Consider the following 26212-nt stretch of genomic DNA (forward strand, 5'->3'; position numbering starts at 1 on the left):
AACCTTTGTGTAGTGAATAAACTGCACACCAGTACACCACGGTCCTACCCCCAGGGCCTCCTTCCATTGAATCATACCAATTTCACTTTAATGTGTCTGTGTCCTAGGCTGGTTCATAGCAGCCAGAAACTGGACTCTTCCCACAGTCTTAAACAAGAAATATGTGACAGCCTCTCTTCCCTGACATCCCTCCTTTTCTTTTTAATTTTCCATCACCCCTGAAAGGTCCACCGCTACCATCACAGTTGTACAGTTGCCCCTCAGTTCAGAGGGGGAATTGGTTCCAGGCCCGCTGTGTCTACAAAGATCCAAGGATGTTCTAGTCCCTTATATAAAATGGTATAGTATTTGCATATAATCTAAGAACATCCTTCCATATACTTTAAGTCATCTCTAGATTACTTATAATACCTAGTAAAATGTAAATACTATGTAAATAGCTGTAAATGTAATGCTATGTAAATAGTTTCCTGTGCCAGTTGAAGTTTACCTTTTTGGAACATTCTGGTTTTTGGGGGTTGTTTTTTCCGAATGTTATCTATCGTCAGTTTGTTGAATCCTGATAGTGGAACGTGTGGGTACAGAGGGCCAACTGTATACCTTATGGCCTGGTGCCATGGCTGGGGAGTCTATCTTTTTTTTTTGCAGTACGCAGGCCTCTCACTGTTGTGGCCTCTCCCATTTCGGAGCACAGGCTCTGGACGGACGTGCAGGCTGTGCAGGCTCAGCGGCCATGAATCACGGGCCCAGCCGCTCCGCGGCATGTGGGATCTTCCCAGACCGGGGCATGAACCTGTGTCCCCTGCATCGGGAGGCGGACTCTCAACCACTGCGCCACCAGGGAAGCCCAGGAGTCTATCTTGTAGGCTCTATAGGAGAATTCCGGAAACTGAGTTCACCAGATTTGGGTGTGATTTGCTAAAAGGAAGTGGATGGGAAGGAATGGAATAAAGGAATTTAGAGAATCTTCTCCCAAGAGAATAGGCTAGTCTTTAGGTCTGTTTACTTGAAGCAGAATCCAATACTTGAAAGTCAAAAGCTGTATGTGAACACCAGGACTGACTACATAATTTGCAGGACCCAGTACAAAATGAAATTGTGGGACTCCTTGTTCAAATTATGAAGAATTTCATGATGGTGACGGGCAGAGCATTAAACCAAGCCTGGAGCCCTTCTGAGTACGGGGCCCTGTGAGACACCCATCATACCCCACGATGCCAGCCCTGTTGTACATTTTCTTTCTCTTTCTATTCCTTCAGAAATATTACTAATCACCACCCCGCTCCTGCCCCAGGCACATGGATGTTCTGGGAGTGAATCAGATATTCACAAAGGCAAAATGAAAAGCAAATTAATATATTTTTTAGTTATTTAAAATTCCTAAATTGTGCCCAGATCCACTCCCTTGAGTCTGTGAAAACCAAGTCAGAGAATGGCAAAATCACATTTCTTTCATTTATTTATTCATCCATTCACCACTTATTTATTGAGCACATGCTCTCCTCCTAGGAGATCCCTAGGCCCCAGAGATTTAATAGTGAGCAAAGTAGACATGTCTCTGCCCTCGTGAGGATCTCTGTTTAGTGCAGGAAATGAACTCTAAAAAATCAGTGATTCACCTAAATGGACAATTACAAACTGGGATAAAAGAAGAAGCATGGTTTTAGGAGCAGGCCTTGAATATATTAAAGAAGATTGACCTGGCCCAAGGATGTGGGTTGGGAATGGGTGGTTTGAGGTTTCCCTAGGTGATCTTGGGCTGAGACCCAAGTAGATGTTTAAAGAGAGGGACCCAAGCCCATTCCGAGCCGAAGGAAGAGCAGGTGCTGTGACAACAGCCCCCAGTATACTCCCTGCTGGGTGATAGCCCCCCTCTCCTGGCTGCTTAGGGCTCTATCTAATCTGCTCCTACCTGTTGCCTTTTCAGATTCTCTGATTCTGGGAAACAAAGAATTGGCAGGACACCTGAAAATGACCAGAAGGAAGATATACTGAGTCCCCAGGTCTTCTGGTGACCTTGTGAATCTCGGCTTGGATATAGATGATGACATGGTTTCAGGACTTAAGCTATGTAAGTAGATCTCCTTTGCATCAAAACACCAGGAAACTGAGTTGACAGGATATTCTCAATGGTCATAAACTAGGTCAAAGAATTTTGTCCTATATTTATTCAACTTTGATTTTTTTTTTAATGGAACTCAGGCTTCCACAATTAGATGAATCATAATCCTTGGTCATGATACACATTCATGGCTCATACATCTGTCTGCCACTATCCCTCTCTATCTCTCTGTCTGTCTCTCTATCACACACCTATTTATCTATGTATTTACCTATAATAATATAATAAGTACCAAAAAACTCATCACCAACTCACCAGCTCCTACCCTAACAATCACATCCAGCTACTGGTCTTCCACCATCCCATTTCCCAACTCTCCCTGCCTGAAGTAACCACTATTCTGAATCTCTTCCCATAGATCCCTTGCTGTGCTTTCAAGAGAGTGTTATTTATTCTATATGAAGTCCTAGAAAGGATATATCTTTTTCATTTTAGTTGTTTCCCAGTTTGTCAAAAGGGTAACATGTAATGTCTTCAGATTAACTTTTTTACTTCTTGATTACTTTTTAGTAGTTTACCCTCAGAGGGTGACTTGGTCTTGCATTCTGTGGATGACTAAAAATAGCGCCCTTTCTTCTTGTCTACAGTGTTTATCGACAGATAAAAGCCCAGGGAGGTGGAGTGACACCCCCTCAGAGTCACCCAGCCGACGTGGAGCAGAACCAGAGCTGGGACCTGGTTGTTCTGACTCTCAGCCCATTGCTCATTCCCTGCCTGGCAACCTTTCTTTTATTTATTTTTATTGAGATATAATTGGCATAAAACATCATATTAGTTTCAGAGGTACAACGTAATGATTTGCTGTTTGTATATATTATGAAAGGGTCACCACAGTATCCATCACCACACATAGTTCAAATATTTTTTTTCTTGTGAGGAATTTTAAGATCTACTCTCTTAGCAGCTTTCAAATGTGCAATGCAGTGTTATTAACTATAGTCACCACGCTGTGCATCACATCCCCATGACATAACTGGATGTTTGTACTTTTGACCACCTTCACCCATTTTGCCTATCCTCCCCGCCCCACCCCCCAGCTCTGGCACCCAGCAATCAGGCTTTTTGTTTCGCTGTTGGTTGGGTAGATGTTTTTTTATTCTACATATAAGTGAGATCATACAGTATTTGTCTTTCTCTATCTGACTCTGGCAGCCGTTCTCTAGAAGGCTGGCTGTGGAAAGATCCACCCTCCTTGGGTGGCTGGTCCCTCACTCCCTCAGGACAGTATTTGTGAAGTCTGAAACTGATGGGCTTTTGTTTTATCTTTCCCAAGAAAACTTTCTCTCTTGAAGACAGCCCCTGGGGCCAGCAGGTGAGGGAGCCTGAGGCACCAGAGATGGGGAAGTACGATGCTGCCTGGAGAACCATGATTCCCTTCCGTCCGAAGCCAAAGTGAGTCCTGAAGGGAGGCTGAGGGTTGGTACCCTCCAGGGCAGTGATCCTCAGAGCCTCACACCTGGACCCCTCCCAAAGGCTACATAATCATGTCCCAACACCGTCCTGTCACCCACCACAGCCAAACACCTCCTGTGAAGCCTGAGGCACATCAGGGAAGCACAGCCAGCACCTTCATTCATTCAGTCAGTCAACAAGGATTCATTGAGCACCTACACATGCCAGGCACTGTGCCAGACGGTGGGGTGATAACAGTGAGCGAGACAGACAGGATCCTTGCCCGTCACCAACCTCATGTTGGGAAGAATGACAGTAAGCTCGTAGGCTCGAAGATAAACATGTGATTACAGCTGCTTGAGGAAGGTGCTGTGAAGAAATATGGGGCGTGAGGGACAAGGGAACAGCGACAATGTGATGGGTTCCAAGTGATACTAAAGCTGAGACCTGGAGGATGAACAAGAATTTACTAGGCAAGAGTGAGGGAAGAATGACCTGGGCAGAGGGAACAGCACGTGCAAAGGCCCAGCCTTGCGGTGGAAGGAACACAGTGATGTATGTGTCCAGGAACTGAGAAGGAGGCCAGTGTCTCTAGAGAGTCCTGTGTGATAGTGGGTGTGGCACGAGATGGAGCTGCAGGCAGAGGGCAGGCGCTGGGGGACCATATGTACCCCACAGGCCACATTAAGTACATTCGTCTTCATTCTGAGAGAAATGGGCAGCCATTGAAAGGGCCGTTTAAGGGTAACATGCCCTATGATGTTACCCTTAAACTTGAGTTTAAGAAATTCATGGAGCCTTCTCTAACAAACCATAGTTTAAAGTAACCATCACCAAATGACTTTCTGATTTATACACCCATGGTTTCAGGGCCCCCCACAGATTCACGCACACGTTCATTTATGCATCATATATTGACAGGACCATGACACTTCTAGTCTGATTCCTCAGCGTTTCATCACCAGGAGCCTGTTTCATATTTACAGATCCCTCTTCCCTCCCCCATTTTAGCTGTCAAACAAACTGCACTGGTATTCCTATTTTTTGAATCTGAGCTTCTATCAATACTACCTAGGTTGTTACCCACCGAATGCATCTTATCTCCACCAGCACGAAGAACCTTGGTGCTTGAGTTTACCTGGGCAGTCTTATCTTGGAGTGACAGTGTTTCTGCTGGGCCTTTGGAATATCGGCGCCAGCTCATCAGTTCTGGCCCTATTCTTGTGATCACAGATGGCCCCATACATCTGCTGCAATGTCTCATCTTCCCATCAGTCCTTCTCTCTCCAACGTCTCTGGCAAAGGCATGGCCAGCATTGCCCAGAATGTACAACCATGGCTACTGACGGGCTGAGAGGATGTAAAAGGCCAGAACATGGAGAAAAGAGGCCATAGCCAAAAACAAAGAACATCCCACGAGTTTCGCATTTTTGCCTTCATGTCTTTCTCCCCAAATGTTTTTTAAAATATTGAATTTTCTTCATATTAAATTATTTAGCATTAAAAGCAATTTTGAAAAAAGAAGTAGAAATTGGCACTTCGCTGGTGGTCCAGCAGTTAAGACTCCACACTTCCAATGCAGGGGGTTTGGGTTGGATCCCTGCTCAGGGAACTAGATCCCACATGCTACAAGGTGCAGCAAAAAAAAAAAAAAAAAAAAAAAAGTAGAAATTGCGCACGATCTCAACACCCTAATCCCATCATTATTTCTGTATTTGTGAATCATTCCCAGAGATGATGACCTTATCATTCTTATTTACTTTTCTTCATTTTTATTGTTTTTGTGGAAGTTATATAAGTAAAACAGAAAACTTAAAACAATGAGAATCTCTTTTCCTGTTTGTTTGCCAATTCTAATCCCTACTTCAAACACTATTAATGATTTGATATAAATTGTCATACAATTTGACATATATTGTATGTAAAATATATATATATATATTGTTTTGTCTGCCTTCCCTTATTTTTTCCTTTTTTATGTAAGTAAAAATATACTAAATAAATTTCTTCATCTGCAAGTGGCTTTATTTTCTTGCTTAATATTCTTAGAGCTCTTTCCATGTTCTACATGTAGATCATCTCTATTTTTAGGCCCTTCTGCATTGTTTTCTATGATACGGTACAAGATGTACCATACTGGTTTTCTTTCTTTTTAAATCATTCCTCTATCGATGGATGTTTTGTTGTTTCTAGTTTTTAACTATCACAAATAATAGTCATGAAAAAAAATACTTTTTTGTATATCCAAATGACCACACTGTGGTTTTTACATAGTTATCACTCATCCCTTCCAAATCTTGCCCTTGACTTAATTGTCTACCTCTGGCGCCTACATCCTAGTGTGACCACATTGCCTGTGACTTCTCTGCTAGGTTTCCTGCGCCCAAGCCCCTGGATGATGCTGGCCTGTTCTCTTACCTAACGCTGTCATGGTTCAGCCCAGTCATGATCCAAGGTTTACAGAAACGCTTAAATGAGAACACCAGCTGTCAGTACATGATGACAGTACATGGCCTCAGCCCAAAATGCCCAAAGGTAAAGTCACGCTGGGCAAGCCAGTGGGGTTGGTTAAAGACATGTCTTGGTGGATGGTGACCAGAGTTGCTTAAACGTGTGTGTTTAGGGGTGGTCCATCCCCAGACAGCCAAAATATATCAGTTCTTCCTTCGTAGCATGAGGCCGCACTCTAGTCTGGAGGTTCTTAATCTGGAGTTAAGAAATAATTTACATATTTTATATGTATGGGCTAGAGCTCTTTTTTTGGAACAAGAATTCACATCTTTTATCAGGTTTGCCTGGGGGCCCAGGACTCTGAGAAGTTAGAAATTACTGCTTCTTGTCCCTTTTGCCTTTTTTTTTGTGGATCAAGCATTTATCTGTGTCACTGATGATTAAATTTTGGTGAGTGGCCCAGGTTCTTAGCCACCACTAACTAGTTGTGGGATTAAATTTCCTGTACCACCCACCTTACAAGGTGATAGGAAGATCATATGGGGGAAAAATGAGTGATTTGAAACGTCCTGTACTCATGTTACTACCTCTAGCTGCTTATGAGATACCCCAGGTGTAGATGGCATTTTCCAAATGTGTTCCAGGAAATGGTGGTCCCCTCAGAGCCTCCCTGAAAAGAGCATTCAGTGGTCAGGGAGCTTGTGAACTGTTGCATGCTGTCTCCAGGTCTCAGAGATTTATGAAGAAAATCAGTGTAGTGAAGACACTGAGAATACAGACACTGGTTAAACTTTGACCCATTGCTTCTCAGACTTACTCGGGAAAAAAAAAAGAAAAGTTTCCAGGGAGCACCTTTTGGATAATGTCAGATACTGGTCGGAATCTCACCTTTTACCAGCTATGATGTCAGATGAGTTACTTACCCTCTCAGGGTCCTGTGTTTCTATATATAAAATAGTAAATTATAAAAAATTAATCTCATGGTCCTTCATAGGATTGTTGTAAGAATCAAGAGGTAATAGATTCAGTGTAAAGCACGTAGGAAAATGCCAGATGCATAACAGGCAGTCAGTTACATGTTAGCTTGCTTGTTCTTCCCTAACCATTGTGAGGACAAGATCTCCTGATTTTTTTTTTTTTTTTTTTTTTCGGTACGCGGGCCTCTCACTGTTGTGGCCTCTCCCGTTGCGGAGCACAGGCTCCCGACGCGCAGGCTCAGTGGCCATGGCTCACGGGCCCAGCCGCTCCGCGGCATGTGGGATCTTCCCCGACCAGGGCACGAACCCGCGTCCCCTGCATTGGCAGGCGGACTCTCAACCACTGCGCCACCAGGGAAGCCCAAGATCTCCTGATTTCCTTCCCTTCACTTCCTGTTCACTGATGCCGCCTTTTGAATTCTATAACTCACAAGGCCTGACTGCCAACACTTTTGCAATCACTGCATTTTTTGGATGTTTCTTTGGAAAGGTAATTATCCATGCATTCGCACCTTTAGAGGGGTTTCTTCCTATATGTTCTCCATTTAACAGGTGGTGTTCTGGGGTGTGTCTTCCCTAACCCTTCAAAAGGGCTTTGGATTCTATAAGGATATGCTGACAAACTGTCACCATCATCACTGCCACCGCTCTCGGCAGCATCACCATTTGCACCACCATCACCTTCATCCTTAGGACCCTCATAATTCTTCACATTTTTATTGTTCTACAATTACAGAGCATTTCCCCATCCATTGTCTCCTTTGACCATCACAATAGGGTTATGAAATAAACAGGGCAGATATTATTTTCCCCAACTTACAAGTGAAGAACCAGGATGAAGAGAAATGAAATGATGTTCCCTGAATCACATAGCTAATGAATGGAGGAGGTGAAATTTGAAACCAAGTCTCTTGAATCTAAGTCTAATAATCATGGCCAGAAATTGATAGAGTTGCTAGGAGAGCTGTGGGCAGGCTACGGAAAACTTGGATTTGTTTAGTCAAAGTATCAATAGAAACAACTCTAGAGCTTGTTGTCTCTGTGGATTGTGTTATGTGTGGGGTTAGGGCTGGAATGAGGAGATGTGGCTCCACGGTCTGTCCTGAGTAATATCATCTACAAGCAATAGAAGCCTCCAACACAGACAGGTGTCCGGGGGGACATTTTTGCTTTGTTGAGCTAGGGCCCAGGCTGTTCAAGTTATCTGGTCCACATAGGTGGACATGGGATGGTGTAGTTTTCATTACTCAGGAAAAAAGAAGAGGCCTGGAGTTTTGATTGCAGGTGAAAGAAAGTAGGACAGAAAGATTCTCATGGTATTGGTTCCCTTCTGGTTTTAGGCTAGGCATGAGTATGCATGGCTGGAGGGTAAAGAGTAGAAAGGGCTAGAACTGCTTGCCATGAGAGACTTGGTGAGATCCTGGGCAGAGAATGAGACCCAGATGCTGACAGAGCTGTTTGAGAACATGCAAAAACAGTGCTGCTGTCAGGCCCTGGCAGCAAAGGGTGGCCGAACAAGGGAGGCTGTTCTGTCCACCGTGCTCTCACAGTCTAAGGAGTAGCACCTTCCGGGAGCATCTGGAGTCCCTTGGCGTAGTCCTTGATGTTCTCATCATGGGCAGTGGTGACCGCTTTCCAGACAGTGGAACCGGACATAGGGGTGCAGGAGCCAGGAAGTCCAAGGGCCGATGCCAGCACGGTTCCTGCAGCTGACAGATTGCATTGCAGATGCATGGGAGGCATCCAAGGGCCAGATTAAGACGCTGGAAGCCTTGAATATCACAATGACTATTGTCCAGTCCCCTGTTCCTGCCTCAAATATAATTCAAAATAAAAAAGAAGTGTAAGAAAGTCAACATAATTTTAATTTTTTTCACGATAAGTTCTTTGATGCTTTTCTGGAAAAAAATGAAATGTTTTGAAACCCAAACAAAATGTTTTTGGTGTTTCTGTTTGGCTGGTGTAGCACAAACCTCCCAGGCATCATTAGCTTGGGATGTCAAAATAAGAATACACTTTTGGTTGGATGATCCAACACTGGGGCACCCTTTTGGGGACTTTGAAATAAATGAGGGCACTTTTTGGAGGTCAGAGTTCTGGGTTTTATGAATCTTAATTTGCATATAAAATGGAAGAGTGACATTATTCAAAGCCTTAGGCGGTTTCCTCAACCTACTGTATTTCAGGGTAACAAAACAGTTGATGAGGGAAAGTTACTTTTTACAGAAAAAATTCGAGCTACTAAATAGAAAAGGAATGACAGAATTAGACAAATCACCATTTTGCCAGTCCTGTTGGAAGTGGATGTAGGCAACGATCATCAGTGATGGGGAACTGGGCAATGAATGAATCAGGCTGACACACCTTAACTCACCGATCAAGCTTAACATAACTAAAAGTGGGACAGCAGACGTTGTACGTCTTCTGATGTGATGCAAAAGGACATACACTACATCACCCATTAAGTATTTTTGCCAGCTGACTTGAATTCTGAATTTTATTAAGCCTCTAGATCTAACTAGCAGTTTAATAGGAAATACAGGGAATAGAAATTTATGTTAGACAGACCCACAGGGATGCAATCAGTCAAATCCAGAATGTGGAAAACTCTACAGGATAAATAACTCAGTTTCTTTGACAAGTAAATGGCAGAAAATGCAGAGGAAGGATAACTGTTACAGATTAAAGTGAGATGCAAGAGACCTATCAGATTTGTCTTTTAACTGCGATGAGAGGACCCTATTTGGATCTTGATTTAGGCAAACCAACTGTAAGAACATATTTTTGAAATAATTAGAGAAAGTTGGATCAAATGCCATTAAGGAATTATTCTTACTATGTTATTAATATATAACTATTCATTAATAGTTACTAATAATGAATAGTTATTAATTCATAACTATTGCTATTATGGTTACTATGAGGTTTCTTAAGGCTTTATCTGGAAGAGATACACACTGAAGCATTTATAGATGAAATGATATCTCTTGAATTTGCTTGAAATATTCTAGCAAAAAAAGAAAAAAGTGGAGGGGAGGAGAGATGAAATAAAAATGTCAAATGTTGATAATTCTTAAAGCTGGGGAATGCATATCTGGGGAGATACCCTATACTGTTCTATTTGTGTTATGTTTGATTATTTCTGTGACCAAGACCCTAGACTAGCAAGAACTAGGACAATTGCGTGACACATACAAAGAGTTTTCATTTGCCTCAATTTTCCTCTTTTCAAGGCTTCGTCTCCTTTGGGAAGAAGAAGTCTCAAGGCACGGAACTGACAAAGCTTCAGTGCTTCGAGTGATGCTGAGATTCCAGGACCGCTGCTTCTCTGCCGCGAGTGTTCTGGGGCCAGTAAGTGGCAGGCTTGGGGAGGTTTCGGGACTCCAGACCTTGGAGGTTAGCATGTTGAAATCCATGCCAAGAATTGGGGATGCCTTTGTCTCTCAGCTGCTGCTCAGAAAATGAAGACTTTCTGGGGACAGTGGAGCTAGTAGTAGTTAGAAGTGTGAATTCTGCAGCCACTGCTTGGGTTCTAACCTTAGTTCTGCCACTTAATTTCTGGGTGACTTTGGGCAATTTGTTTACCTCCTCTGTGCCTTGGTTTCCTCGTGAACCCCATGACACTCTCAGCCGTAGTCCTCATAGAAACCCTCACATGTGAAATGGAGAGCCCGAAATTACCTGCCTCATAGGATGACATTAAATGAGTTAAGCATATAAAACACTTAGAACTCGGCCCAGCTCAGTATACACGAGCTGCTTTGAGAAATGGCTGAGCAGCTCTGGGCATGTAGGTCTCCTCCATGTACCATGGTTGGGATGAATGGGCTCACTATTTCCTATCAGCTCCTCAGCCCAAGATTCTCACTGCAGACAGTGAGTCTGGCTGTCCCAGCTGGGGTCACGTGCTCACCTGTTGGCCAGCAGTGGAGCATTTTGATTGACAATCCAGCCTAGACTGCGTGCGTTGGGGCAGGCGAGAGTCTCCCCAGAAGAAAACTGAGGCGCTGTTATCAGCTCAGGGAAGGATGGAGGTAAGTTAGGAGGAAGCAACAGCTGACACAGAGATAAGTGACTTGGGTGACAGTTAGTGTGCTGCATATTCTCCATTTGTCCCTCCAGATCCACTCACCACCTTTCTCTGCACCGCCCTCTGCACCTTTATGGATCACATCAATGGGGTCCCCCTGCTTCTGGCTTCTGGTTGGATTGGACCAGTGGGAGATTCTAACGGGAGGCTGGAGGGAAGGAGAAAGTGAGGGCAAGATATTTATTGCTCTGACTGCCTCCCTTCCTGTCACTGGACGTTGGTGACCAGATCCGAAAATGTGGGGGCCTTTCTGTATGACTTTCTCCTTCGGGGTTTCAGTAACCTCACCCTGTCTCCTCCCCTTAGTTCCCTGCTGTTGCTAGCTCCAGGGTGCTTCTCCATCCCTGCTGAATTTCCTCAGTTCTGCCCACACCTTTGTAAATAGTCTTGTTATTAACTCCTGAATTACCCCATTTGTTTTTGTCCTCTGTTTCCTGTCGGGACTGATGCTGAAACTGCCTCCGTGCACCAGTGCCGAATTGAATCTCGGAGACAGAATTTTGGGAGAAGTAGAAAAGAAGAGCTTTATTGCTTTGCCAGGCAAAGGGGGACACAGTGGGCTAATGCTCTCAAAACTGGGTGTCCCTTTTGGGGGGGATTTGGTGAGGAGCTTTATAGCAATGGTTCAAGGGCGAGGTTGCTGACAAGGATCAGGGTACGTGCAGGGCCTGCATTCCTTTAATCTGGCCTCAGGTGGTATCCTGATGAGCTCCTGTGGTTCTCAAGGTTGTCAAACTGTGACCATCTCTCTGGAATGAAGAATGCTTCATCAAGTAGTTAACATCTTCCATTTATTGGGGGTTTTAGGTCTGCAGAAGAGCTCAAAGATATTGTTGTGTGTATCCCTTGAGGCGGAACCAGGACCCTGCCCCAAGGCTGCACTATTGTTTCTTGGCTGTTCCTCCCTTGTCTCCACATCCCCTCCCTTCCCTGATTAGCAACTGTTTGAACTCGCCCTTTGGAACTCAGGGAAGGTCATGGAGGCTGAAGCCTATTTCCTACAAATAAGAAACGGGGGACACAGAAAGGCTTCTGTGTCCAGGAGTCCCACAAGATCCTGCTTGGTTTTAGGACCAGCTATGAGGTGGTGGAGCTGGGATTCTGATCTGGGTCAGTTGAACTCCTAAGCCTCCTCCGACTGGACTGCAACCTTCTGGAGTGCAGGATTAGGACTGAGTTAGTTGTGATCGTTCAATAAACCCCCTCCCTTGACTTGAGGACCTCACACATGGTGCATATTGGGTTGGTGTTGCCTGAAAGCAGGCTTGGGAAGTCTGAATGATCCAAACTCCTTTTTCCTTTTAGATGCTGGTTATACCAAAGATCCTGGAATATACTGAAGAACGGTTGGGGAACATTGCCTATGGAGTAGGGCTTTGCTTTGCCCTTTTTCTCACCGAGTGTCTGAAGTCTCTGAGCATGTGCTCATGCTGGGTCATCAACCAGCACACTGGCAACAGGTTTTGTACAGCTGTCTTCCCCTTTGCCTTTGAGAAGCTGATACAATTGAAGTCTTTAACACACATCACCATGGGAGAGGTAAGTGATGAGGCTGCACGTGGAGGTGAGTTGGTAGTTTCTTCCTTCTCCTGGAGACATCACTTTCCTGGAGGCCAAGGAAGGGAGAAGAGGGAGTTAGGAGAGAAGGAAGAAAGAGAAAGGAAATCATTCCCAGGGTGAATGTTGATAACCATCAACAATTGCCTCTGGGGTCGTAAGAGCAGTTCAACAACAACCCAGGGGGATGCCAGTTGTATTCAGAACCTTAGAGAGGATTTATCCATCCATTCAACAAATAGTTCCTGAGGCCTACTCTGGGCCAGGCCCTGTTCTAGGCCCTGGGGAGACAGCAGTGAACCAAAAGGCACAAATCCTGAGTAGAGGCACAACATAAAGCATATCCCCTCAAGACAACCTGGGGAAGAAGGTATGGGTGGACTTGGTAGCTCAGGGAAGTCTAGGGAAAAGCGAGCAGAGATAAACACTCTCAGTATTAATTTTCTTATCTGCAGAGGAGGAATACTTACAGTCCTGGTTATTGTTATTGTCTGGGGCTCCCTTACAGCATAACACAGACAAACAATGGCAGAGATTGAAGAAAGATATGACCAACTGTGGCCCAGACTCATGGGGGGGATATTGGAATTTTCTATATTTAATTTTACTTTCCCTATTTTTCTACTGCTTACCAATTTCCTTGAGGAGCATGGATTACTTTTATATTGAAACACACATTTTAATTTTTGGAAAGCTCAGGACTGCTTTGGCTCTTGACCCTCAAGCCAAACTCCTTTGTGATCTGGCATCAGCAACTTTCCAGCCTCATCTCCTTCTGTGTCCCCTCCTCTAGTCCTAGGTTGGCTTCTACCCTCCCAGCCTGGTGGGGCTAAACCTACAGTCCTAGATAGACCAGACATGTCCATCTCCTGGCAGCTTTGCTCACATCACTGCCCCTGCCCTTTTAAAATTCTGTTCATCCTTCAAGGCCCAGCTGAGACGTCCTCTCCTTCATGATAGTGTCTCTAGATCCCACCCTCTGCCCCCACTCCCCACCAAGCACAAATCTGGCTGTTCCACTCAAATGAGCCCCCTTCAAAGACACGAACCATTTCAGATTCACTACTCTATCCCTGGAAAAGCCCAGAATCCAAATTACACAGGACAATGTCCAAAATAATGTCTGCTGTATTAACCATTGCCACCAAGTAGATGATTTTTCTAATTCAAATGCTTACAAATGTAAGATATTTATTGTTATTATCGTTATTCTTCACCATTTTATTAGTTCTGTGATCTTAGGCAACTTGTTCAGCCTCTCTGGAGCTGTGGGATAATAATAGGGCCAGTCTTACAGAATTGTTGTCTCATAGGATAAAATGAGTTAGTATTTACATGTAAAGTATGTGGAAGGGGGCCGGTGATTCATGTGTTAAATGGTATCATTAATTTCTGTTAGGGCTTAAGCAGGAGGCTGCCCTGTCCTCCTGCACTTGACTGGAGTTAAAGGACTCACAGCAGCCCTTCTCCCTGTTCATCTCAGCAGAGTCATCACAGAAACTGCTAACTTCCTCTGAGCCATTGTCCCAGGGGCTTTACTTAGCTCAGTTGGTCCTCTGACGACCCTCTTATGCGGTAGTTTCCTTTACTGTTCGCATTGTCACAGAGGTGGAAACTGAGGCCAGGAAAGGGTATGAAACTTGTACAAGTCACATGATTGGTAAGCAGCAGAGCCTGGCTGCAAATTCCAGGCTCTGAACCAGTGCCCTCACTTGCCTCACTGAGGAGACTTTCTGCACCGAGGCCAACCCTGGCTCCTTTTCTGTTTGCCTCTGTTCTAGGTCCCTACTGTATGTGAGGCCCAATTTCCCCAAACATCTTCACAGGAGCAGAAAACAACATGACCCATTTGGAACTGGAGATGGAAGTAGTTGCTCATATGAGGATTTCTAGAGAGCTGCCCCCATAAATTTTTTTTTTTTTTTTTGCGGTACGCGCGCCTCTCACTGCTGTGGCCTCTCCCATTGCGGAGCACAGGCTCCGGACGCGCAGGCTCAGCGGCCATGGCTCACAGGCCCAACCGCTCCGCGGCATGGGGGATCTTCCCAGACCAGGGCACGAACCCGCATCCCCTGCATCGGCAGGCGGACTCTCAACCACTAAGCCACCAGGGAAGCCCTCCCATAAATTTATATTAAAATTAATTTTGAAAACACCTGAATACATTCTTCTTGGAAAAAAAATAAAATGGTATAGATGACCCCCTACACCTCATCACCCCCCTTATGCCTGGAGGTGACTACCATCACCTTCCAAACTTTTTAAAGTACATTTAGGTACACATGCAAGTTACCCATAGAAAACATATTGTAGTTGTGTGCATGTTTTTCCATAAATGATACTGCATTTTACATAGTGTTCTGCAACTTGGTTTTACCAATAGAAAATGTAGAATATAGATTTTGGGGTGAGATTTTTACATCAATATTATCCAATACTTCTTGGACGCTTTAACCTTTCCCCAACAATGGACATTTAGGGTGTTTCTGGGTTTGCTGCGATAAGCAGTGCTGCAATGAACATCCTTGTATATGGGCTTCCTCCAGCACAGGAGAATGTTTCTCAACAGAGAAATGAAACTGGCAGGTCATGGGGTTTGTGCAATCATTAATTTTAAAAGATACTGTTAAATTGCCCTCCAGAGTGTCTCTACCAAGTTATGTCCCTCAACACTAATAGGTTTTTTTTTTTTTTTGCGGTACGCGGGCCTCTCACTGTTGTGGCCTCTCCCGTTGCGGAGCACAGGCTCCGGACGCGCAGGCTCAGCGGCCATGGCTCACGGGCCCAGCCGCTCCGCGGCATGTGGGATCTTCCCGGACCTGGGCACAAACCCGTGTCCCCTGCATCAGCAGGCGGACTCTCAACCACTGCGCCACTGGGGAAGCCCCAGGTGTACATTTTAATTAACTTAATGCATGTGAGAACTTCACCGGTCACGCGGGTGTGCTGGTCGCTGACCTCAGATGCACGATTCTGTATCTTCACAACCTTTCTGGCCAGGAATATCTGCAGTCGGGATGCAGCCAGAGCATCTTTTATAAGGGCAGGAAAGTGTGGCCTGGCATTAGTGTGGCAACTAAGAGTACTTCCAAAGGTAAACTCCAGTTGTGGACTGAATACCTGGGTCTAATCCTGCACTGCTTGAACCCATTGTGACTCTCAGTTCCGGGTCTCTACTGAAGGGTTCTAATGGAAGCCTCTCCACGCCATCATGCCTTGGGCACCTGCCTCACACATCCTGGGGTGGGGGGGTGGGAGGCGTTCTCTTCTGCGTCCCAAGCTAAGCCATGACTAACTAAACAGAAATACGACTCCTCTGCCTCTGGGAGCCCTAAACTCTCTACCAATTACAATCACCTTTTTTAAAAAAAATTTTATTGAAGTACAGTTGACTTACAATGCTGTGTTAATTTCTCTGCACAGCAAAGTGACTCAGTTATAGATATATATGTATATTCTTTTTCCTATTCTTTTCCATTATGGTTTGTCATAGGATATTGAATATATAGTTCTCTGTGCTGTACAGGAGGACTACAATCACCTTTTGATCAGAATACCTGAGCTGAGGGAGGAAAACACTCCATTTCAATAATTCAGAGCACACAAATCCAAGAGTCACTTCCTGTTTTGCCCAATTTTATTTCAGCTGAATCGTGGGCAGCAAATTTGCTTCCTTTCCCCCATTATACTGTGCCAATGTTAAATGTTATCTGTTTTATTATATCAGCACATTCTGGGTAGAAGAAGGAACCAAAATCTTACACAGAGGATGGCTACTGAGGAAAGTCTGTGAAGCAGATAACCATCACAGAAACCTACGAGGTGGACCTCACCCATAAGATTCACCTCCATTTATGAGGCCAGCATTGTGGCCAGAGAACCATTTGAGGTAGGAATTGAAGCTGAATTTCACCCGCAGTGGAATGAGCAGTCAACAAGAGTCAACATTCCCACTGAGAAGTACCCTGCATTCCAGAGCCCTAGGAGTTCTAGGGAATGTCCAACATCAAATGGGTGGCAAAGGAAGACATCACCTCCAGTGGTAAACTCAGGACAGAGCAAAGAACGACAATGAGCGCTGTGGGTCCAAGAGTGAGGCAGGAGGTGATGCTGCAGGCTATCAGCTGTAAGCAGGTGAGCAAGGCCAGGGGCCCATAGTACACCCCTTCAAACAGGCAGTGTATGTCGCTGGTGAGGAAGCTGATGGCCTATAAGAAAATAAGCCCATGGACACAGGCGTCACCTCTCCAGGCACCCAAAAGAGGCTACATGTGCATGTGGCAGGTGGGCTCGCCATGCCTTCTCCAGGCAGGAAGGCTTGAGGCAGGGTGGGAGAGTGGAGACAGACACACTAGGTTCACAGCTCTCCTGTTATTAGCTGTGTGACCCTGGACAAGTTACTTTGCCACTCTGAGCCTCAGCTTCTCCACCTGTAAAGCTGGAATGATTATACCTGCTTTATATGGTTGGTGTGACAATGTCAATAAATATCTGCACACATAGACTGTGCCCAATAAAAGTTGTATTTTTCTATACTATTGCTACTACTACTAACAGCCACATTCCAGAGAGCAGCTTATAGTCTATTCTAGTCTAGTCTAGTCCATTCATTCTACTACTCCTAATACTACTAACTGCATTTCTTGGCAGGAGCTGAGGCTTTTTCTCCTCCTCCTTTCTCTTTTTTGCTATAGACTCTTTGGCCCACTCACTACCTCCCCAACATATACTGCCTAGTTCGGTGTATAAAAGCTGACATTCCAAGTCACAAAAGTTTTGAGGAATCGATTCATTAATGTCTTTTGGAATTACCAACCTGAATCCCTAAGAAGTGATGTCCTTTTAACCTTAACCTGATGTCCTCCCAGTTCCCAGGATGTACCCCAGGCTGAGCCTTTAAAAACTGTTAGTGTTGGGCTTCCCTGGTGGTGCAGTGGTTGAGAGTCTGCCTGCCGATGCAGGGGACACGGGTTCGTGCCCCAGTCCGGGAGGATCCCACATGCCGCGGAGCGGCTGGGCCCGTGAGCCATGGCCGCTGAGCCTGCGCGTCTGGAGCCTGTGCTCCGCAACGGGAGAGGCCACAACAGTGAGAGGCCCGCATACCGCAAAAAAAAAAAAAAAAGTCTTAAAAAAAAAATCTTAAAAAAATAAATGTACACCTGGGAGAAACAATTTTAAAAAATCATTAAAGGTACAGAAACTCTGGCTTTCTGCTCAGAGCCTGGGAATGTCATGGCAGGCCAAGCCTCTCACCTTCTGGGGATTTCTTTCATGTTCCGGGGCTTGCTCTATGCTCTTGGGAGAATGTTCTTGTGATGAATTCCAGATCTCAGAAGAAAGGAAATGGAGCTCTTGGAGAAGTGTGGGTTTATCCTGAGCCTGACCACTATCACCTTGTTCACAGCCTCCTCCATGGCCTCAGTAGTGACGTTCCTCGTCCACACAGGCTTACGGCTGAAACTCACAGCTTCAGTAGTGAGTGTTTGGGGTACTTTGTTTCCTCCCCCATATTGACAGGGAGGTTTCTCATGTGTCCTTTTCTAGTCTAGGCCACTGAAAGGTCTGAAGATTTTGCAAATGAATAATACAAATTGATATTGATCTTCCAGACTTTTAGGGTCTCGAGCTTTCTTCCTTCTCAGTCCATCTGAGAAACTGATATCCCTTGCATAGCAGCTGTGGGGCAGGGGAAACAGTCATCTGGGGGTGCAGGGGAGGTGAAATTTGTGGTTAACACCCGGACGACGCTGAGATTGAAAATCCTAAAGTGGGGAGTTCCTCTGATCCCAAAATAGGGAAATGAAAATGCATTTTAAATACAAAAGTCTAGCTTCTTCTGTCTTTTCTTTTGTGGTCTGACCCCGGCCTTGGGAAGCAGCAGCTGCCTTTCAAGGTTAGGAATCCAATTCTTTGAGAATAGGACAGAGTGCTGCTCTTAGAGAGGTTGGAAGCCAGCCAGGGAGGCCAGGAGACCACAACTGAAGTAAGGGGGGGAGCATTTGAGAGTCTGCAAACAAGGGCTCCAGACGGCAGTCACCTCTGCTAGGCCCCGGCACACACCAGGGAAACACCCCGGCGAGTTGGTGGGTGGACGGCAGGCTGTGTAAGAGGAACGCCCAGTGGAACTTTAGGGTCACCCTGCACTCACACCATGCCAGGCTAGACCAAAGCATTCCTGCTCCATTGGAACTGAGATTAAGCTGGACCCAGAAGTGGGTGGAGATGGGCCATGACCAGCATGAATTGGAAGGTCCCCAGGGTACCTCCAGGAGGTCACATTCGGGGATCCAGAGCCAAAGGCGGTTTGCCGTAGTCAGAGGAGGTCTCCTGAGAGGGTGAGGCATGGATCAGGCTTGATGCTTAGGAAGATTTTTTTTTCTTTTTCTTTTAAAATTTTTACTGGAAGGTAGTTGATTTACAATGTTGTGTTAGTTTCTGGTGTACAGCAAAGTGACTCAGACATAGATATAGATATCCATTTTTTTTCAGGTTCTTTTCCCATATAGGTTATTACAGAATATTGAGTAGAGTTCCCTGTGCTATACAGTTGGTCCTTGTTAGTTATCTGTTTTATACATAGCAGGGTGTATATGTTAATCCCAATCTCCTAATTTATCATTTCCCCCCTTGTTTGCCCTTTGGGGACCATAAGTTTAATTTCAAGATTGGTGAGTCTCTTTCTGCTTTGTAAATAAGTTCATTTGTATCATTTTTTTTTATTAGATTCCACATATAAGTGATATCATATATTTGTCTTTCTCTGTCTGACTTACTTCACTTAGTATGATAATATCCATGTTCCTGCAAATGGCATTACTTCATTCTTTTTATGGCTGAGTAATATTCCATTGTATATATGTGCCATATCTCTTTATCCATTCATCTGTCGATGGACATTTAGGTTGCTTCCACGAACACTGGGGTGCATGTATCTTTTCGAATTATGATTTTCTCTGGATATATGCCCAGGAGTGGGATTGCTGGATCATATCATCGTTCTATATTTAGTTTTCCAAGGAACCTCCATACTGTTCTCCATCATGGTTGTACCAATTTACATTCCCACCAACAGTGTAGGAGGGTTACCTTTTCTCCACATCCTCTCCAGCATTTATTGTTTGTAGATTTTTTGATGACGGCCATTCTGACTGGTGATACCTCACTGCAGTTTTGATTTGCATTTCTCTAATAGTTAGTGATGCTGAGCATCTTTTCATGTGCTTTTTGTCCATCTGTATGTCTTCTTTGGAGAAATGTCTATTTAGATCTCCTGCCCATTTTTTGTTTGGGTTATTTGGTTTTTTGATATTGAGCTGCATGAGCTGTTTGTATATTTTGGAGATTAATCCCTTGTCAGTTGATTCATTTGCAAATATTTTCTCCCATTCTGTGGGTTGTCTTTTCATTTTGTTTATGGTCTCCTTTGATGTGCAAAAGCTGTTAAGTTTAATTAGGTCCCATTTGTTTATTATTGTTTTTATTTTCATTACTGTAGGAGGTGGATCAAAAAAGATAATGCTGGGATTTATGTCAAAGAGTGTTCTGCCTAAGTTTTCCTCTAAGAGTTCGATAGTGTCTGGCCTTACATTTAGGTCTTTAATCCATTTTGAGTTTATTTTTGTGTATGGTGTTAGAGTGTTCTAATTACGTATAGCTGTCCAATTTTCCCAGCACCACTTATTGAAGACTGTCTTTTCTCCATTGTATATTCTTGCCTCCTTTTTTATAGATTAGTTGACCGTAGGTGTGTGGGTTTATCTTTGGACTTTCTATCCTGTTCCATTGATCTACATTTCTGTTTTTTGCGGGGGGAGATTTTAAATATTAGAAAAGAGCATCTAAGGCAAATAAGAATAGATATGATTTTAACAACAATAAGAGTACAAAGCTACGTCTCCAGTAGAAAAAGCTCTCTCACATGTGCTTTCTCAGTGCTTCCCAATTATTCCTGTACCACCTTTAGGATTTGGGGCACTATGCCAATGGGGACACTGAGCTTGTGGTGAGGGTGACCTGTCCGAGTTACAGAATTACCCAGTAGCTAAGCTACAAGAGCGACCAGGCCTTCACTCAGCGACTTTAAGATGACTGCTCTTTCCCCCACTTTTCCCAGTCTCTCCGAAATACCAGCTTGGCATCCGCCGCATGAAGGACCTGCTTGTTGGAAGCTGCAGGGTCTGGCTCTGTGGCTTGAGGCTCAGGGATGGGGTCTCAGGGGGTGGGGGGAGCAGGACGGGGCTGTGACACTCACTGCTTCCTCTCCGCCTCTTCCAGGCCTTCACCACCGTGACCACCCTGAATCCGATGCGGCTGTCAGTGGTCTTACTACCCTTCACAGTCAAAGGCCTCGCAATGTCCAGGTCGGCCTCGGAGAGGTTCAAGGTGAGCTGTCAGAGGCCTGGCCACACAGCCCTTCGCTCCGCATGCTCATTTGCCTTCATCCCTACGATAGACCTCCTGAATGTGACCCCAGGCCAAGGCAGAATTCAGCCTGGCTGGAGAGGGACCCTCTAACTCAGTGACCTACTGTGCCCAGGCTGGGTGGGCTTGGGAAGACAGAGGAGTCAGGCTGGCTCCCAGGCCCCAAGGACATCTTAGGACAGTGGATCCAAACCACATCTCAGACCCATGACCTGCAGACCCTGTCTAGATGTGTGTAGAGTTATGCTGATGGTTTTGCTTTTAAAAAGTTTTATCTGTTGCTGGCATTTAAAAAGTTGGAAATTGTCTGTTAAAAACTCGAATTTCTGGATTCTCTTGAATAATCAGGCGATCCAGCAACAGTGGACCCGTGTTCTCCTGTGGCCACAGCAGCTGGAGATAGCTGCCCCGCGTTTAGTCAGGGCACTCAGGTGGGGTTGCTACAGCCTCCACCACCCCGTATCTCACCACCAGGCCTGGGTCTGTCTTACCATTCATCCTCTTTTTTTTAATGATTTTTAAAAAAAGTTTTTAAAATTTTTAATTTTTTAATTTTTTTTTAGTTCATTCTTCCTCTTAGCAATTGCTTCCTTCACTTCTTTACGCTTCTGGTCCTGCTCCTACAGGCATCGGAGTTGAAAAACTCTAATCTAAACTGATTTCTAAAAGCATTTTGTAGTCGTCTCACTTAAATGTGTGCAGTCCCTAATCTATATCATTCATCACTCATTCATTTATTTAAAAAAAAAAATTAGGGGAGAGTTCCCTGGTGGTCTAGTGGTTAGGATTCCAGGCTCTCACTGCAGTGGCCTGGGTTCAGTCCCTGGTCGGGGAACTGAAATCCCACAAGCTGCACAAAGTGGCCAAAAAAAAAAAAAAAATTTAGTGTACATCTACCACCTGCCAGGCACTGAGAACACCACAGTGAGACTAATCAGTAGGGTTCCTGCTCTCAGAGGGTTACAATCTGGTATTAGAAACAGGCAATGCACAAGTGAATTAACAGTCAAAGAAGATAACATCAGCTCACATGAAGGGCTGTGATGCCGATAAAGCAGAGTGTGGGGGGAGAGCTGGGGCCACAGTGGATAGGCTGGTCAGGGAAGGCCTGTCTGCCAAGGCGACTTCTGAGCTGAGTGATGATGACAAGGCAGAGGGAGCAGCATGTGCAAAAGCCCTGAGGCTGGAATGAACTTGGCTTGTCTGAGTAACACTGGAGAGCCCTATACTTGCCACAGCCTCAGGAGCTCCCCTAACCTCTCCGCCGTGGCCACTCGGGCCCCTGCTGCTTCCGCCTCCCTACTGGTGCCCTAGTTCTCCCACCCTCTCCTTCTGTGCCCGTGTCTACCTGCAGGGGTGGGCACAGATGAGGAGGCTACAGCCTGGGCTCAGAAGGGCAGGTAGGCATGTTGGCCACAGGAATGACCAGGGAGACAGCTGGAGCGTGGGAAAGGGTGGGATAGGTGTACTTACAGTAGAGAGGAAGGGGAGGGGTCAGGGCAATGATCTTGGACCCTGAGCTGCACTTCCTCAAAGCCTCAGGGGGCCGGGGCTGTGTAGGACTGTCACTCTGGACGGGTACTGATCCTACAAGTCCCCTCACTTCAGGGCATCTTTAACTCTTCCTGTTTTAGTCACCTAAGTTTTCTGTCTGACCCATAGGCATTTGTCTCTGAGGTCCCCAGGCTGGAAGGGGGAGGAGTGATCTCTAAGGCCAGATGGCTTTTTTTTTTTTTAAATAACTTTATTTATTTATTTATTTATTTTTGGCTGCGTTGGGTCTTCGTGCTGTGCGCAGGCTTTCTCTAGTTGCGGCGAGCGGGGGCTACTCTTCATTGCGGTGTGCGGGCCTCTCATTGCGGTGGTTTCCCTTGTTGCGGAGCACGGGCTATAGGTGCGCAGGCTTCGGTAGTTGTGGCACGTGGGCTCAGTCGTTGTGGCTCGCGGGCTCTAGAGCTCAGGCTCAGTAGTTGTGGTGCACGAGCTTAGTTGCTCCGCGGCATGTGGAATCTTCCCGGAGCGGGGCTCGAACCCGTGTCCCTAGCATTGGCAGGCGGATTCTTAACCACTGCGCCACCAGGGAAGCCCCAGATGCCTTTTTTCTCCTCTGTGCCCCCCTGGGCTATACCGAGGAGCCAGCTTGGAGGGCAGGGTGCAGGGAGAAGGAAGCTGTGAGCCCTCAGGGCGGCCGCCTCCTTGCAGGTGGCCGCAGGTAGGAGGTGAACTGGCTGCTGGCTGCTGCTGCGGCTGCACCCTGGGGCTCCAGACAAGGCCCCTGGGCCAGCACTCCAGATCACCTTTTCCTTTGCACTAGTTATTAAAAAAAATAATAAGTGAAAAATCACTGAATGGCATCAATAAAGTTATAGACTGAGAATTTGCTTAGACTATTTGGGGGTCAAGGACACCCTGTTTTTGTTCCCCATAACCCAGATTATCAGTGTTGATTCATGTCCAGACGTTTGCTTGTCACACTGACACGTTAAGTCAGCATGATCTTTGTGTTTTTTTAAAACAAGGGAATGAAAACCACAAATTCTGGGACAGTGGTTACACAAGGGGAGGGCTTGGGAAGCGAGGAGGGCTTTGTCCACACCAAGTGGGCAGATAAGATGGGGAAGGACCCCATCGATCGGTAAGAGTCATGGCTCTTGGGTTCAGTGGTGGGCTCACAGATATTCATTATGTTAGTAAAAATAGCTAAAGAAGTAAGTGCCCAACTAGCTAAATGAAATAAAGTGGGACATGCAATTCCCACTGATAACTCTATGCCTTGACTCGAATGTTATTGTTAATTCAGTTCAATATACCTGAGGTCCAATTAAAAAAATAAACAGACTGCCTCTTTTTTCTTTTTTAAAATTGTATTTTATGTTAGAGTATAGTTGATTTACAATGTTGTGTTAGTTTCAGGTGTACAGCAAAGTGATTTATATATATATATATATATCTCCATTCTTTTTCAAATTATTTTCCTATATAGGTTATTACAGAATATTGATTAGAATTCCCTGTGCTATACAGTAGGTCCTTAATGATTATCTATTTTATATATAGTAGTATGTATTTGCCAATCCCAAACTCCTAATTTATCCTCCCCCACCCACCTTTCCCCTTTGGTGACCATAAGTTTGTTTTCAACGTCTGTGAGTCTGTTTCTGTTTCCTAGATAAGTTCATTTACATCATTTTTTAAATTAGATTCCACATATGAGTGATATCATATGATATTTGTCTTTCTCTGTCTGACTAACTTCACTTAGTATGATAATCTCTAGGTCCATCCATGTTGCTGCAAATGGCATTATTTCATTCTTTTTTTATGGCTGAGTATCATTTTTCTTTTGAAAATACCTTTTGGTTGTGTTTTTGTAAGATGCTGTATTGTAAAATACATTGTAAAATACATTGTAATACATTGTAAAAATTCAGACAAGGCAAAAAGATACAGAGAATAAAAATTGTTCAGCATTTACTACCTACAGATAAAACCAATTGTCCAAAATGTCTGTGTCTTTCTAGATATCTTTCTGAGCATATCTCCAGGTGGAGACATGTGAATACAATTTGATCAATGAGATCATACTTCCCACCCACCTTTTTTTGGTGCTAGAATTCATGCAGTTCAACTTTTGTGTTTTACAGACAGGGAGATGAGATGCAGAGAGAAGGGATCTGCCAATGGCCACATTTTGAAATATAGGACCCCAAAGAGCATCTCTCACAGAATGGTGCATGGACAGAACTTTTTAATTTTAATACTTATAAAAGAAATTTAATGAGAAAAACTGCCCATCAATATTGTGATTCAACAGCCGTTATCACTTAAGATGAGACTAATGTAATTTATGCCACTAGCTGATGGAAAATACTCATAGTGCGGGAAAATTACAAACATGAAAGAGTGGCCTGGTAGTCTGAGATCTGAAAAACCTTGATGTAGAATTTTCGCCAGCAAATCTAGCCTCTTCTAATTGATGGTGGTTCTTCAGACTTTTACGATTTATTAGAAGTTCATAAACCAGGCCAATGGGCAGGCCATTAAAATGGGTACATATTCCTACTGGATTAGAGAACTGAATTCCTCCTCCCTTCTTTTCCTTTCTTCTGTACAGAAATTTTTCCTCCAGGAGAGCCCTGTCATATATGTCAAGGCATCGAAAGACCCCAGCAAAACAGTGGTTTGGGGGTAGGCCACCTTGTCGTGGAGAAAGATCTGCCCCGGGATCGTCAATGGAGCCTTGGAGCTGGAGAAGAATGGACACACTCCTGAGGGGATGATCAGGGCTCAGCCACCTCTGGGTGCCCTCAGGCCAGAGGACAAAGGGGACACCCGGGCCCCAGAGTTGCACAAGATAAACCTGGTGGTGTCAAAGGTAGCCTCATCTGGGCCATGCAGGCGGGCTGGCTGCCAGACTTTTGGGGCCTGAGGCTAGGAGACTGACCTGGCACCCTATCATTTCCTTGGCTAAAGACTGCCCTCTCCGAAATCTCCCTTTAAAACAGAAAATTTCCATGGAGAGAAAAAAAGAGAGAGAGAGAGAGAAAAAAAAAAAGAAAATTTCCATGGAGGGCAAATAGGAAGTCTTTCAAACTTAAGTGTAAATCAGTTGATCATCTAAACTTGTTTTGTAATAGCATGACAAATGATGATGGTCCCTTTTAAACTTTTACATTTTGGCATGACATTTCAGAATACTGTGGGACCATGAGACAAAATTAAGTTGGACCACATTCTTTATATCTTACTTTTAAAGAAATAATGTTAATTTACATTTTCCTAGTTGAAGATAGTAATTAGGTTTCTAAGTTGTATACTGTGTTTATTGGTGGCAGTGACACCAAAGATAGAGGCAATGGATAGAAGTTTTTAAACTGGAAAGAAAACATGAATTACACTACGTTTTCAAAGTCTCTTGTAATTATTTAGTCTATAACAAAATTTGATTCATCTGTCTTATTCCACTGCTAGTCTTTTAAATATGTCTTTAACACAGCGTATCCTTTAATTCTTCATTAAAATGGATGTAAGTGGATGTTTCAAAGTCATCTAAAAAAAGAAAAACAAACAAAGAAACAAAAAACAGAACAGCAAGCTGTGTGTGCGCTGGTCTTTGGAGGGAACAAGGATAAGGGGAACGAAACTAAACTAACATTTATTAAGTTCCTAGTGTGTGCCAAGCACGGTGCTACGTGTTTCAAT

General features: G+C 44.6%; 1 pseudogene across 1 annotated transcript in view; it reads left to right on the forward strand.

Annotated features, from left to right (window-relative positions):
• The first annotated feature begins 1971 nt into the window (after nt 1-1971).
• The window catches only part of LOC309976302 (ATP-binding cassette sub-family C member 12-like), a 147302-nt pseudogene continuing 123061 nt past the window's right edge, over nt 1972-26212 (forward strand). Inside the window, exons 1-8 of the transcript in view lie at nt 1972-2071; nt 3396-3514; nt 5887-6006; nt 10176-10293; nt 12338-12596; nt 17916-18064; nt 20864-20971; nt 25125-25385. The product of the transcript in view is annotated as an ATP-binding cassette sub-family C member 12-like (transcript). The remainder of the gene's footprint in view (nt 2072-3395; nt 3515-5886; nt 6007-10175; nt 10294-12337; nt 12597-17915; nt 18065-20863; nt 20972-25124; nt 25386-26212) is intronic.

Source organism: Leucopleurus acutus (genome assembly GCF_964270905.1).
Source record: "Leucopleurus acutus genome assembly, chromosome: 20".
NCBI classification, from domain to species: Eukaryota; Metazoa; Chordata; class Mammalia; order Artiodactyla; family Delphinidae; genus Leucopleurus; species Leucopleurus acutus.